The following is a 15,255-nucleotide window of genomic DNA, read 5'->3' on the forward strand; positions in this document are numbered from 1 at the left end:
ACAGGCAGGAATGACCTTTCCTAGATGTAAATGTAATTGACATGTGTAGCTAGCACACAACAGCAAAAAAACCCACAGCCAACCACCACTTGGAAAGACAGTAGTGTCAATTCCACATCTATCTACAATGTCTTCATGTTAAACCACTTCCAGACTTGGATTCTCTTTATTAAATGATAACTCAGGAGTAAATTACTTAGATTATTTCACAGTAGACTATAACCAATTGTGTGTTCAGAGTAACCCAACCCAAATGAACTACTCTTAAAAATGCAAGCCAAACTGATCTAAACGCAGGGCTTTTGGAACAGATGAAAGAAGGACATGAAAATAAAATCCATTCAAAGGAAGCAAGACAATCAAAATGCACCCTGCCAATTAAAACACCCTGTCCTGATCCAAAACAATTTTAAGAAAAGAAATCACCCAAGTAAGCACTGTATATTAAACCTTGTTTAGCTCTATCAAGATGCATTGTCTCTTGACTCCTTGTCTATATCCAGTCGGAAGTGTGGCAGTGCAGATTTCTGGATTAAATTTTAAAGAATGAAAAAACTTCAATTTGAACTGGCACTAACGATTGGCCCAGGAAAATGCTTCTCTGTGGTGTGTTGGAAAGGAGAACAAGAAAACAATAGTTGAAAGAAACTGTGGGAAAAGAGCAAAAGTATCACTTTCAACTTTAGTGTTTAATGGCAGTTGGCGGTAAAGTCAGCACATGTGATATAACACTAAGCTGGATTTTTCAGACGTGGAAGCTGGAGGCTCTTCTGTCCCCCTTCAGGCGCCTTTTGGGTTCTGGCTTCTTAGGTGGTTCCAGTTGTGCTTTATTGTCCCTTACAAGTTCAGTGTTACCCATTTCAGTTTACTGCTGCAGAGACTTTGGTTTTTTTTGACAGTCTGCCATTTATGATAATGAAATATTTCACTTTCCCCCCTCAAATTTTATAAATTCAGTTTTGCCTGTGAAATATGTAGGTTTGTTTGTTGTTTTTTTTTTTTTTTTTAATAAAATACCACAGATACTTTTGCTCTTGCTTTGATACTTCTCAATTGCCATTTTTATAAATGTTTCCAAAAAGACTACTGATGCAATGTAGGTCTTAATTTTTTTAACAGGAGCAAAACAAAAGTCCTACTGTTTGTGTGTGAAACATTTCTACATTCCATGCAAGGTGCCCCAGATCATATTTTTGAAGTCTTTCACTTATGAAAGGAATAACACTTTTTTTCTTCTTCAGACTAGAGTCTGACCTTGCTTCTCAACCAATAAAGTACATATTGTTGATGCTGCTTCTGTTGACTCTCCACTTCACATGCTGTGCTGTATTGATTTTTTTCAAATGACAGTGGAATGTGTATATTGATCTGTTATATCTGGGAAGATATAAATGTTGTGCTAGGAAGCAGACCTGCTAAAATTGTCAGGATTTCTCAGAGTTAGTGGCTGCAGAGGAGTCTAGAGATCTCTAATGAAATACTGCTTGGATAGAAAAAAGTGAAACAATTGAATTTAATCTTGACATCAGCATTGAAAACAGCTCTTTTAAAGTGACATTTTCTGGTCTCCCAAAATAACTGCCCTTGAGATATGAAATGCATTTTCCCTCACCCATCTTGTTTGTTTAAAGAGAGGAATGTTAGTGTTATCTGTGTTGGGGGTGGGCTTGCTTTGTTTCATCTAGCCAGCAGGATGGTACACCTCAGCTTGCTTCTTCGACCCAACTGGTCACTCCTGGGGGGCTCCCCCTTTTTTTAGTCTTGCTAAAAATTTTTACTGTTCTGGTAATTGGAAGACAGCTTTTAGATTGCCTGGAGATGTTGGCATGACTCTTAAAATGGATAGTTCAGAGTTTTAACAAGGGAATACCAGAAGAATATGTCGAGAAGGGGCAAATTAACGGTTTCTTTTCTGTTTTTCCTGTCTCTTTTTCCATACAAACTCCTGCTGAGTTGGCCCCATAATGACTTCATCATCATAGAATTTCATAAATTATCATATTGTCGTTCCTAATCCATCAGAGCAGGATACCTCAGAATTATTTCCTTTGACATTATAGATTTTTGTATCAGAAAAAGCTTGTTAACGCTCAGAGTGATTATCCATTCAAAGAGGTTATCCACAGTTAAAGAAGGAATAATATAATCAAAATGACTGAAAAATTCAATCTGTCACAATAAGTAAGGATAATATCAGATGATTATTCTCCTTGCTAAAAAGGCATTTGATGCAAATATTTAGAAAACATTCCTCTTTATCTTGGATTTAGATTAGCATTTGGAGTCATGTAGACACTGGCTCTTGAGGTAGGTTATCTTCTTCTTGTGGCATTTTGAACTTTAGATTATCATAAGATAACAAAAGCAAAGAATATTAAAGCTATACATTATAAATGTAGTGCTCCATTTTATAAATACATAGGAACCTTCATGCCCCAAATTTCCTTTAGGCACATGACAAAAAATTAATACATTGTATTAGATAAGTGTCTACTACTCATTTAGTTATTGCTGTCGGGGTGAATTAAAAGAAATTCCATTGACTTTTTAGGGTCATAATATCCTTGGAATATTTTCTTTACATACAAGGAATAAAGTTATGTAACTGACGATCTTTTAAAAGACAGACTGCATATTCCTGACAGAAAAGTCTAGTAAATACTTCTGTGAATAATGAGGCTTAGTTTAAAACCAAACAAATTGTAAAATGGCAAAATGCCTTGAAAATTATTAATATTCTTAAAGTGATAATTTCTTTTTGGCTTACAAAGCCTTTTTAAAAATTTATTTTGAATACTCATTATAGGGAAAGCTGGCAAATGGATCCCTTTTATCCTTTGACTGTGTCGTGGGTTGCAAGAGGACAGTTTATGAACACTGCCATTGAACAATGTATAAAAAGCAATTGATCTCTGCCCGCACCTAAGAGAAAGGGAAATAGAGAATAATGGGGAGTTAGGGATTATGGTGTTGCTCTGGCCTTATTATTTTACAGGGTGATGTACAGAACAAAAAAAATTATGTGGAGTTTATGTTTCTGTGTGGTCCAGCTCTCAGCTGTGGTCTGAGTCAACTGATTTCATGCTGGAATGAGTTGCCTGTCTCATGTTCATGGAAGAAGAAAACTGCCCAGCCCAGGAATATGGCACAACACTGGTTTGTGACATCTCTTTGGTCACACCTGCTGTGTTTTAAAGCAAGTGAAGTAGCACAGATTTCTTACAATGAAGGAATATTTTGACTTGTGGAAGGAAAAAAGTTGTAGTTGAAATGAGCTGGAAAGGCCTGTTCAAGTGAATGTTTCAGAGTATCTTGTTTTCTTCCTGAAACTACTGACACAGAAGACATTTCCACAGGCTCTACCCACTAGGCTCTGACATACTGTGCTCCACATTCAGCTTTTTTTCAGGAATTGCTTGAAAACCATATAATGTGTTTAGGTCAAAGGTACCTACCCAGAACAAAACTTTGCCACCGTTAACAGCAGTGTATCTTCCACTGAAGCCAATGTGGCATAGAAACAATTACTTTGTACTGATGAAATATCACTTGCCAATTTCTCAGGTTCTACCCTCATTCCTAGTTGCTCTCCAACCAAGGCTTACATGCCTGGTTTGTCATGTCAGAGACACTTAATGACATGGGTTCCTCTCTCCAGGAACCAAAGTGCACATGCAGTTTGCTGTCAGGAATAGCTCTTGTTGTCACCTCTTGCAAAGACGTGTGAACCATTTTGATGGTCTCTGAAAAAACTTAAAATTATAGAGCTTGAGAGAAACTTGTTTGCTTCCCATAAAGTTTTCTATGCTTTTGTCCATTTAAAATAACCTAAAAATGCAGTAATGCTCAGTGTGACTTTCAGTGATGGTCATGAAGGCTTGATTCAAGAAACTGCCTTTGAGTCTGTTAATTTTTAATCCGCCATTTACTTGGATAAGAGATCCACCATTAAGCATTGACCCTTAAGAGCCCCTGTTGCTCTGATTTAACCTGTTGGATTTTAGAATATGCCTGGTGTACCAGCAATAAGACACTGTGAAGTTGCCAGTCAGTCTGGCTTTTCCCTTTTAGGTTTCCTCTATATTAGAAAGAAAAGAAATATCTTACTAAAAAGCTACCAGTGCATATAGCTTCTCTGATAACTCTAGGGAATGCTGGCTATTGGGGAATGCCGTTTTTGTAGCTTGTCTCCAATATTCTGTTTCATATCTGTTTTACAGTCACAGAGTTGGAAATCCAGAGGCTGTGGCTGAAAAAAAGGTGATGAAAGCTTGGGCTTAAGACAAAAAGCTAAAAATTAAATGAAAGGAATGGCTCCCTACCACACATAGATTTTCAGCTTAGAAATGAGGAGGTGATGACCAGGGTTACTGCTTACCCAGCTCCTCAGATTTGTACTGCATGCACCACCTGTGTCTGATCTCCCCAGGGTTTCTTACAGTACTTTAGTAATATTTGGGAACTAGCAGAGACTGGTGGTTCATTTCTGTGGCTAGGTGAAAGCTGGATCAAGCTTCTTCTATACTGTAAGCAAACATGAATTTAGTTATGGCCAAGATGAGGAAAAGGTCCCATGAAAGGAAAACTCAATGTCACAACAGAGTGAGATCTCAGCAAAAGATGGTAGAGGCGGATAGGAAGGGTTGATGGGGACATGGTCTGGGAAGAATTAGCAGAGGTGGAGTTGGAGAATGGCCCTGGGCTCTTGGAGGTGGAGAATTGTAACTTTTTTTTTTAATAATTCTCTTTTTTTTCCTTCCTTCTTGCCCACCAGCAAGTCCAACCGTCTCTTCTTCACACTGTGATGGTGGGACAAGAGGCTGCTGATCTACCACCTAGCAAAGTGCCCATGTGTATCTCCAGTGTATGGGCCCTATGCCGCTCTTTTCCTCATCATCCTCTTCAAGCAGGTGTGGCCCCTTTCGAGCTAGTGGCTGTGGATGAGGACTGCACACTTTAGTCCTCTGTCTTACCCTCTTCCCTCCCCATCTAGTTTGTAATTTCCAGTGGTGGCAGAGGTGTTCCCAGTGGCAGATCCAGCCCAGAAGTAAACCCCAGGATTTAAACCGCTCTGCCATTTCCCAGAACTGATACAGAAATGGCACAAACATGGCCACACTGAAATGCAGTTCAGACTCAAAATGATTTTTGCCCAGTCCTAATTGCTACTGGCTAAAATACTACAGTAATGCAATGCAGTAAAAGATAGATAGATAGATAGATAGATAGATAGATAGATAGATAGATAGATAGATGGATGGATGGATGGATGGATAGATAGATGTTGATTCAGTCCCTTGCTTTAAAATATTGCTTTGCTTTGTTTTTAAAGTAGTGAAAATTACATTGCTGATAAATGATTTTCTTTTTGTCTCTTCCTTTTGAGAAGCAAATCAGATGTGTCCACTAATTTCCCCACCACATTCCCAAGAATCCAATCTTTCTGTTTCTTCATGGCTTCACATCTTGATTTCATAGGTGTCCAGTCCTGTAAAAAAGTGCTTCTATCAATAGGCTCCATAGCCTGAACAGTCCGTGGCCAAATCCCCAGCAGTTTGGGGTGGATTATCCAAGACGTGCATCACTGGTCCTGAGGTTTCCAGCTGCAACTCGGTGCTCTGAGGAGCTTGACAGAGTACATGCCACTTGACAGGCTCCTGTTCCTGTTTAAGGAGCTATCTGCAAAAGCCTTTTTACTACATTTTTGAAGTTAAATATACACAGCCAAATTCGTATGTGACTTTCATTATCAAGGGGTTTGTTTTTTAAATATTTAAGTTCTCTCTCATAACCTGCTAACATCCAGCTGAGAGCTGAAACAACAACAACAACAACAATAATAATAGTAATAATACAGCTGAGAGCTGAAACAACAACAACAATAATAATAGTAATAATAATAATAATAGCTCATTAAATACAATGAGGGAAGAAAGCAGTTGACTAAGAAGAAAATCAACTTTGGGGGGGTTTGCAAAGGCAAAATAGCCACCACTCTAAATCAGAAGTGCAACTCAATCCACAGTAAGTCCCAAAGGGGCTGGAAGGAAGAAGGAGGTTAAAATGGGTGCACTGAAAAAGGAGAGAAAAAGGGAGCACAGAAAATAAAGAAGAACATAGTAATTAAGGATAGAAAGAGTGTCCATATATAAGCACCCTGAAGACAAAAAGAAAACGCTTGAATTTACTGGGGAATGGAAAATGGTGGAGAAATCTGAGATCATCCAAATAGCCTCTTTGCAAAGTCTTTTCAGTTTGACAACGCTGTCATTCCTTGCCGATAGTGAGAAGCTGTCTGTGGTAATCTAAGAAAGAATACATGTGAGGAAACTGTGCATCTGGTGTGTAAAAACCAGCCTTTCTCAAGAAGCTTCTTTCCTGCATGTGTTAAATAATGTATTGCTGTGAGCAGCAGGAGGAGCTGTGGAATTCCACTGAGTGCAGCTGGGAAGATTTTATGCTTCTAAAATCCCAAACCTTCTGAGCCTTGTAAACCCTCTTAAAGGTTTAATTTTTTTTTTTCCAAAACCATCCACAGCAGGCTATTTATCCATCGCTGTTTCATGCTCTAGTTACAACTACCATGTAGCAACTGCTCTGGGAACTGCCAGATACAGCTGGATTTACTAGCTTTGTTTTTAAACACAGGTGACTGAACGCAGGGAAAATGCTTTTTGCTTACCGTGATGCAATTCTTTCATAAGCTTATCCTAGTACTGGGACATACTTTCATGATGTAGTGTCTTTTATTTGGTACTGATGAACTGTACTTCAAATAGAAAGAAAACATTGCATAGTGCTAAAATGTGGTTTTCTCATATATATATATATATATATCTCATATACATACACATCAAAGGATGACCTGTAGGCATGGTCACTATAGACAGCAGGGCAGCAGTTTTCAGTCAGTGGCCTGACACAGTAGTTCAGTAGGCTGAGTGTTAAGTCAGTGCTACATTTAGGAACTTCTTGAAATTCCTGCTCCTTGTTTTCCTGTGGGTGGAATTGTCAGTAAATGCATGGGTATTGAGATGTCTGTGGCAGATTTTGTTTCTGTGTTTTTTAGTATTTTTTTTAGCCCATGTTGCTTTGTGTAGGAGGATGAGAGTACAGAAAGATTAGACAATGCCTGATTATGTTATTGTCTGAAACAATCAGTATATGTATTTTCTGTAGTCATTGCTTCTTTTGAGCTTGCCAGCACTTATTATGCCTCAGGAAACATCATCTTGCTAGAGTACCCTTGTGTCAGTGAATATAAAGCAGCAGAAAATATTCAAGAGAATATGCCTTTCAAGTCAGGTATATTTTAGAATTAGTGGGACAGGTTAGATTTGGATCTTTATCCATAACCATACTTTCTGTTAACAGTCTTTTATCTCTTCTTTCATTTTAAAAATATGCCTGAGAATGCAGATTTGTTTAAGATTTAATTGGAGAGATGAGAAAACAAATTTTACTCTGAGATAATATATTAGATAAAAATTATGAACATTTGAAATAAGAAGGTTATATTTGGAGCTTTCTTTTTACTAAATTAAATTAGCATCCAATATCCTTGACAGTACAATTACTGTAAGGTCTAATCTAAACATAGCCGAATAAATTTTATCAGGGAAAAGCTATTTCCTTGTGGTAATTCATATATTCAGTCCAATATTTTTAAGAGTAACAGCTATCTGACTAATGTAGGTTTCATGCCCTGATACTCAGTAGTTTCCCATAGCAAAAATTCCATGATTGTGTGTGAAGTTCTGTGTAGGTACAAATGTAGCAATTACAGGGATGGAGGCTTGTTTGGAGGGAGAGGATGGAAAGGCACTTAGGTTGACAGGCATAAAAGTGTGTGCACAATTCACAGATGCCTTAGGGTAAGACTCCAAAGAGCTTATCCGTTTGTCCATTACCCTGAAAGATGCTGAGATTTTCACCTGACTAAAAATAAAATTTGTCCTCAAAGGACTGTGTTGATGTGGGAAAAGCAGCTATGCAGAAAGATGATACCCAGGAGATTATGACCCATGAGCTATTGTTATCTCTTGATTTGCTTTAAAATCTTTTAAAAGAAAATAAAAAAGTCCTACAGCACACTGTGAGCATTAAAAATATAAATGCCCTTACAGTTACTTCACCAGCTATTCCATAGTTTTACACTAAGATGAAACTGCAACATAAAAATACTTTAATGCATTTAATTTATCATTGAAATGTGATTACAAGTTTTTTTTAGAAAACAACAACAGAAGTACAAAGCTATATTTAAAGGAGGCTTTGCTTGTGACCCAGAAATTTTCCCTGTTTCTCATTTTACTTGAAGACCTCTTAAATAATGAACCATTTCTAGCAATTAATGTTTCCCTCAGGTAAGTGAAAATGTAAATCATAGCTTGCTCAAACTTCTGTGTTCTATAATTTTTCTCAGAGCTAAAGAATATTTCTTCTCTGTAAATATTTCAAAAGATTTAATGTTACAATAAAATCTACACTGCAATGTTATGGGCCTTAGAGATCTCATGTTAATCCTCTTGGTATTCCCTGCATTTACTTAAATTACTGTTTTACAGCTTCATTCTTATACCTGATGTATTCCAAGAGATCTATTGCTAATCCATTTGGAAAATGTAAATCCACAGAGTATTCTCTTTAATCATGTTAAATTACTTGTATGTGAAAGAAGTTAATGGTAATTTAATTTAAATTAAAAAAAAGACCAGAATATTTTTTAACTTTGTATTCATTTTCTGTACATGAAGAATAAGATACTGTAAGAGCAGATGAAAATGGATGTTTCTAACTGAACTGAAATACTGAATTTTCTGTATCTGCATTTGTGATTTAAAAACTATATTTGTTTTCCAGTGAATTTTTGATGGCTAGGGATGTTCTTAAACATACATTGTGAGCAGGAATATATACAGAAAATATAATTGATGTATAAGAAAAATAATTTGCATAAAAGACCCAATTCAACAAATTACATGAATCTAGTCAGGCAGCAGAGACTGGATACACCAAAAATAACTAATTCATTAAATTTCATGTAATAAATATTCTGAATAAACTTTTCATGAATAGCCCATAGACCAATAAATATTTATGGGAATTATTTAACCAGTGTAGAGTAACAAGTAACTCAGAAAAAAAATTACACACTATGGGTGAATAATATTAAAAGGCAAAGGAGTTCATGTCACTGCATAAATTATTCATTGTGAATTATTCTTGTGACTGTAAAAGCTAAGGAAGAAAAAAATTAGGCTTATTTTGCATATTTTGTTCACTGTTTTTCAAAGTGCTTTACAGTCATTAAACTGGTGTTATCCGCATTTCATAGGTGGATAAAGCTGAGGCACTTGAAATTCATGGTTTAGCTAAAGCCACAGATTCAGTCAAATGTCAGGATTAGGAACAAAATGTGATTCCTGACTTAGTTTTTTAATCTCTTCTCAGAAAAATTTCTTCCAGGTTGATTGTCCACTGAAGGAAACGGGAAGAGGGGAAGGCAGAACTTTTCGCTCAAGCACCATGAATAAGAATGGAGTCAGCTCATACCTTGTTCGTGGCCTGGCCACTCATTCCTAAGGAGATTTCATTTCAGACTGATAAAGCATATCTTCGGGTTACCTTGCTCCTCATGAAGGACATTCACAGCCCATGTTGGTGCATTTAGGATGCTGAGGGTATCCTAAACCCTAGGTGATGGGATATGGTGGAGACCATTGTAGTCTTTCTGTTTTGGTTATTCTCCTTCCATCACCCTGGCTCTCTACTGATCTCTCTCCTGAGGAAGTGTGAGGAACTGCTGCTAATGGTGGCATTCCCCCACCTATAGTGGCCATGAAGGGCAGCCTTGCAGTGAGCGGGGAATTACAGGTGTCAGTGACCAGCAGGGTCACCTCCTGTTCTGTAGATGCACCTGCTAGTGAAGCCAGCAGTGCAGGAGGAGGGGGAGAGCTTTGTAATCTCTGTACAGCATCCATCACCTTTAGTCACCAGCCCCCAATTAGAAGGATTTGTTTTGAGCCTGAGGGCTGAGCTGTATCAGACAGGCTGTTTTAAATGCTTCAAGACAATGACCATTACTTTCTCTAAGGCCTTGGGGCTGTTGATACCTTAGAAGTCAGCTCCTAGACAGTGTGCATGGATAGCTCGCTATAGAAACCCACCTCGTTTCTGCTCCATCATGTTCATTCATGTGCTGCCTGCTCATCCATTCCACAATGCAGTCCTTGCTGGTCTGAATTTGTATGCCTAGTCCCCATCTTTCTTTAGGACTTCTTTAATGGACACTCTTCTTACCTGTCTCTGTTGATTTTCTCCTGGTGCCTACTCCAGCCTAATCTGAACGGCCCCAGGTAGACAAATCTTGCCTCTGCTCAGACACTTCACCAACCTCCAGGCCAGGATAGATGTGAAACATCTCAGTGCTTCCCTACTTGTGAAAGACCCTTGATGCTCATATAAGAACTTTTTCAGTTTAGATCCACCTGACCATGCAAACCTTGGTTTTAGGCATGACCACGGTGAGTCTTTTGCCTGTGCAGGACTCCTACAGCTAACAAGAAATGGGCAAATCTTGATAGCTCTTGAGCAAAGGTTTAGACAATCGTGTAGGCAGTGGGATGAATTTTGAGCAGAAAAGGGTCACATTTATACATCTAGATATGGACTGGTGTATTTAGGTGTGTGGTTAGTAGGTAGGCAGCGGCTCAGAGGAAGGCTTGGCTCCATAATGCTCCTCTCATAAGCTTTTCCTTCTGTGTTTGTATGGGTAATTTGGAACTTGTGGAGCGGTCTGCCTTACAGCTAATGAACTCAAAGCCCACCTGTGGTAGTCACTGGAGCTGGTGTTCACAGAGCATGCGAGTGCTTTACACTCTAGGGTTTTTTGTTAAATGGGGTGCTGCTCACCCCTGCTTAGCTGTGGTTTCTTTGAAGCTGAGTGTGATCAATCATGAAGATACTCAGGAATTCCAGTGAATTAAATGCAGAGCTTTCTCAGTTGCCAAAACCTGAGCAGTCCTACACAGAAGCGGCTATAAAATCCACCTATTCACTGCAAACTTGACATTTAGGGGACATAAATTAAGGTACGAGATTAAGGATCAAGAAGTCACTATCATTATTTTTCTTAAAGGGCTGCTCTCAAACTCTGTGTAATTTGGTTATTTGTCTCCACAATTTTTTCTGATTGCTATGAGTAAATGTGAAGACTTTGTCTTTCTGTGGCTGTATTCAGTTTCATTTTCCAATTTGGATAAACAACCCTAGTTTTCTGAGAATGTGTTTTAAGAAAATAAAAAAAAAATAATCAGGGGACGTTGTGCCTTCTTGCCTCAAAGACGGGCATTATCAACCTAAAATCCTGCAAATTTTAAAATTAAAGACTTAAAGCAGTATAGTATGGCATTCCTACCTTTTGCTTAGCTTGTTGGGATCACATTAAATGTGTTTTCTCCCATTTTGCTCTTGAAAGACATCAGGAAAAACTGTCCAACTGTCCAACTCTCCAGCTCTGGGAGAAAGTTTAAAGGAGTAAATGTAAAGAACTCTCAAATCCCAAAAAGTAAGTAGAGAAAGCAGTTTTCTGTCCTTCTGCCTGTAGTCCCAAAAGAATTGTCTTCTACATAACTGCTTCTATTTGATCACATATGTTGCAGTCTAGATAAAATGGAGAGAAGAGGATGATCCATAGCTATTTAAATGAATGTGATCTTAAACTGTTCTGTTTTCTCCAGTGTACATTCTACTTTGCTTCTTATATATTGCCCATTGCTGTGGCATCCGAGTACATTTGTTAAGCCATTTAAATAAATAAATAACAAAAAACCCACAAAGCCCTGAGGAATCATGGAGAAATTGCTTTTCATGGAGCAGTTGTTTATACAATGATGTGGAGTTTTGCTGCATAGTTGTGTGTGGTTTGGGTACTAGTTATAGTGAGCTGCCTAAAAGAATCTGTGTATGAATAAACCATGTAGACTTTTGTTGTGGTAAGTATTTAGATACCTGAATACCTCTGAGTGATATATGAAGCTTATATATCCCTCAATGACCCCAGGTGAGCATGCTTCAGAAGGGTACTTTGCTTGCAACTCTTTGTTTTCCCTGTTTTGCTGAGAACAGTGATGCAGATTCTCATGCACATAAGAACTACAAAGAAATAGCAGATGGCTGGAGAAAAAGGAGAACTGGGAATTGAAGAATGCAAAAGAAAAGGAGGAAAATAGAAAAGCAGAACATCTGAAGATGAATGAGAAAAGAAGGGTGTAATAATACAAGGTATTTATTACAGCCCTGTCCCTCTGACTGCTGTAGCTTTGAGGAGGTTATTTGCATCTGCAGAGAGGTCACTGTAATACTCATCCCATGTGGGATCTTTTATTTGATTTTGAAACTTAGAAGCAGCCCAGGGTTGTTGAGAAAAGAGGTGGTAGAGATAAAAGTGGATTGAACAGTATTCTTGCCCTCAGCTTCAGTTTAATAAAGATGAAATTGTAACTACAGGCTCTAAAGACCATAGGAATTTACCCCATTGTAAAGCTCATGTTCATTCTGTGTTCAGAGCTCTGCTGTGCCCTCCAGGCCCTGTATCTTACTCATGAGAATGCGCAGAATTGTCTATTGCCAAAGATTTGAGTCTCAGTTATTAACGGCAAGGCTTTAGCACTTCACAGCACTGAACCTCATGGGGTTAATTTCCCTCTCCCTCTGTCCTCTTCAGTTAAGTTTGGAGAGGAAAAAAGAGGAAGTATCACTTTTGGTAATGTACATTTTTTCTGCGCTCAGGCACAATAAAATCTTCCTAATGACACGTGAGCCATCTGGATTCCTTGCAACTGGAGATATTCTATGATTCTATGATTGAAGGAGAATTTTTAAGCATAGTTATGGGTAGCTGTAAATGTGAAGATTTGTGTAAATATACCTAATATTTCTATAAGGACAGCTGTTTTCTCTCTTTTTCTTTTATCAAAGAGCGAAAGGAAGGAAGCCCATGAACTGCTGTACCACAGGAGGAAACTGCTTTTGCTCCCCACTAGCAGCAGCGAGCACAGCCTCTGCGGCTCGTCCGGCTGGTTTGCATGGGTGGCAGCGCTTGGCTGCTCTGCGGGCAGTGGCCCCCTGTGCTAGGCCCAGCGGGGGGTGTGCTCAACCATGCTACTGCAAACCAAGTGTATTTCTTAGGGAATATTTGTTTTGGTGTAAAGCACCTTTTGGTAGCTTTTTTAAGGATAGGAAGGATTTTGGCAAACTTTTCCATAGCGCTGCCTCTATGATTTACCAGGTGCTTTCCCCCTCAGGACCATAACGAGAGCTAGAGTACAGCATATTTTCTAGGAAGACATCAAGTTTCATGTCAAGATTCCTTGTCATGGAGAATCAATAAGATCCCTGTGTAAATGGTGTCTGTGTTTAACTGCCATTTTTCTCCAAAAAAAAAACCCTAAAACACATCTCCTTGGGGGACAGGATATTAATGTATGCATTTGCCCTTCAAGAGCAGTGTACAGTATTTGGGAATTAGAAGAAATCTAGCTGCCTTAAAGCACCCGACCATATTAACAGCACTTTTCTCACTCAGACAGTTCTTACTTAAGAGACCTCAGAATATCTCAGTGGCAAGTTTCCTGACAGAGGATGCCGTCAGCCTATAATTTTTACTTTATGGACCCATTAACAAAACCTGACAGCTAAATTATAGGTTCCCCCTCTGGTCACCCCAATAGTATTTGTGAGTGGGCATGAATGACTACAGGCATTTTATTTGTGGATCCAGACAAACTTTTTGGCTTCAAATACATACTGAAATGAATATGCATAGTGAACAGAAATGTCTGCTTTTTAAACAGACTGTCCATGAAATGGAGAGTTTGCACAGCCACAACAGAATTTCAAAGCATGGTGTCCCAGCACAAAAAATGTATTTTGTGAATCATTGCAGTTTGGTTTTAATTCACTCAAATCCACAGAGCTATGCAGTTTACAGTGACTTGTGGTTTGGCCTCTTTTGCTATCTGTCCTTCATCAAGATTTTTAGGAGCATTGAAAATATATATAAACCAGACAGGGTACTTACTAGTGTAAAGCAAGACTGCCATGGACTGCTGCAGCCATAAACAAAATAGCTGAGTGCCTGGAGCAGAACAGGCAGGGACAAAATAGCTAAGAGACTGCTAAGAAGAGAGGAGGGGGAAACTGCATTGGTGCTGCTGAATCAAGAATTCATCTGGTATCTGAGATGCAAAAGGGAGCATCCCTGCCTTCACTCAGGTAGATATATAGCTTAGGTTCATTGGAATACATGGTGAATTCCATTTTATATGAGAATGATGCACTCAATAGTGGACACAGCCTAAGTGTCTGTGTTTGAGTGTCAAAGCAGATCCCTAAATGACTACATAGATCTCCTAAGTAAAACTTACTTTCAAAAATAGAGAGCTACTCTGCCTTCTGTTGGTTTTCAAGATGAGCTACAGACACTACTAGCATGTGAATAAAAAGATATGGGTTTGGTTATCAATGCTTGAAGATCTAAGTTTTAAGATGTTTATTTTTGTTCTCAGAGTAGAATCAAAATCATTCAGAGTACAGTATAGTTATTCTTGCAAAGTGATAGACAAAGTTGCAACATCTTATTTATAGTGAGATTTGTCTTAACTGACATTAGTTTGATCCATCTCTCCTCTAATGTTGCAGTGAAGTGTTTGTGTATAAAGCTGTGGGGTTTGTTTTCGGTCTGTCTTCAATGCATTAGAAATTTGGTAAATCATTTGGTACAGACACTGGGTCGACTAAACTAGGTATAATTAATCATTTAGAGGACATCCCTCTTTCTCTGTTTAATTCACAATCTTAATGATAACTTCAAAACAGTAATTACATGACTTGCAAACAGATTATTCATCTTTTGAGCTGTCCCTAAATTGTTTATCATGTTCCATTTTCCTAAGCAATCTTCTCTGTCATGGGGGAAAATTACTGTCTTGTGATAACAAAAGACATTACAGGTAATTGAGCACCCCTCATCTTTTTTCCTCATGAGATGACTTCTCCAAAGTAACTATGAATCCACTTTGGTAATATTGCATTACAATAGATTATCTTTGGTAGGATTACTCTTGATTTCCAGCAGTTTAGCAGCCAAACCCAATGGAGTATTTACCACTAGTAAACTTGGATGAGGATGTTACATCTGTCCTGGGTTTGGCCCTGCCAGTGGGCCAAATCATTTTGTGATGTATTATGAAG

This window comes from Falco biarmicus, chromosome 1 (assembly GCF_023638135.1).
Source record: "Falco biarmicus isolate bFalBia1 chromosome 1, bFalBia1.pri, whole genome shotgun sequence".
Lineage (NCBI taxonomy): Eukaryota > Metazoa > Chordata > Aves > Falconiformes > Falconidae > Falco > Falco biarmicus.